The sequence below is a fragment of the Bombus impatiens genome, unplaced genomic scaffold (assembly GCF_000188095.3).
Source record: "Bombus impatiens unplaced genomic scaffold, BIMP_2.2 scf_0344, whole genome shotgun sequence".
Taxonomy (NCBI): Eukaryota; Metazoa; Arthropoda; class Insecta; order Hymenoptera; family Apidae; genus Bombus; species Bombus impatiens.
Window position 1 is genome coordinate 1,016,118 of NT_176763.1, and position 840 is coordinate 1,016,957.

The following is an 840-nucleotide window of genomic DNA, read 5'->3' on the forward strand; positions in this document are numbered from 1 at the left end:
CGTGGAGCTGGGCAGGAGACCGCTCCACTCGTCGGACCGCGTCGTGAGGCCGTACGGACTCTCCTGGGGCAACAGGCTTTCTCCTTCTCGTTGCCACCCTTCGCGAGAACCTTCTTCGCGGCTGATCGAGAGAGACCGTAACCTCTCGGTCAGAACGCTCCTCTCCACCGCCACGATTCTTCACGAGAGTGCATCAATCGAGTCGTTTGATCTCGATTCCTCGCGATTTCTCACCAATGCCCGTCCCTATCTGAGAAACAGCCAACCTGTCACACCATTAAATCGGTAGCCGACCGCGTGTCGGCGCACATGCGTCCCTTTAATTCTATATCACGAGTTCGATCGACACTGCAAAGTGTTCTTTCCTTTTGTTTCACTGACCACTGTATATTTATTTACTCACTCGTCTTCCTTTACGAAAGTCTCACAGTCTTCTGTTCGTTACTATCTGACTCTTCGCGATCTTCACTAAACTTCGTCACTCTCCATAGTCACTTACTATACGCGTGGCACGTACTTGGTAAACGATAAGTTGATAGAGATCGGTTTCCGAAGAGGATCTTCGATTCTCCGTTGTCAGTTCCTCGATCCAGGTCCCCAGCGTGTACGCGCGACTCCTCCGAGATCTTCGAACGATCCACTTGGGATGAAGAGATCGAGCCTGGATACGCGGCGAGCAGCGGTAATCTGAGTAGCGGGCGACGGCAGCGTGGTGCGTATATCGTCGACACGAAAGTGTCGGTAGGGTGACTCGTGACCAGAAGAGAGGTCCTTCGAGGTCCCCAGCCGCGCGTTGCTTCCCGTTACGGCGCCGCTTGTCGAATGTGTCAGGGCCGGCTC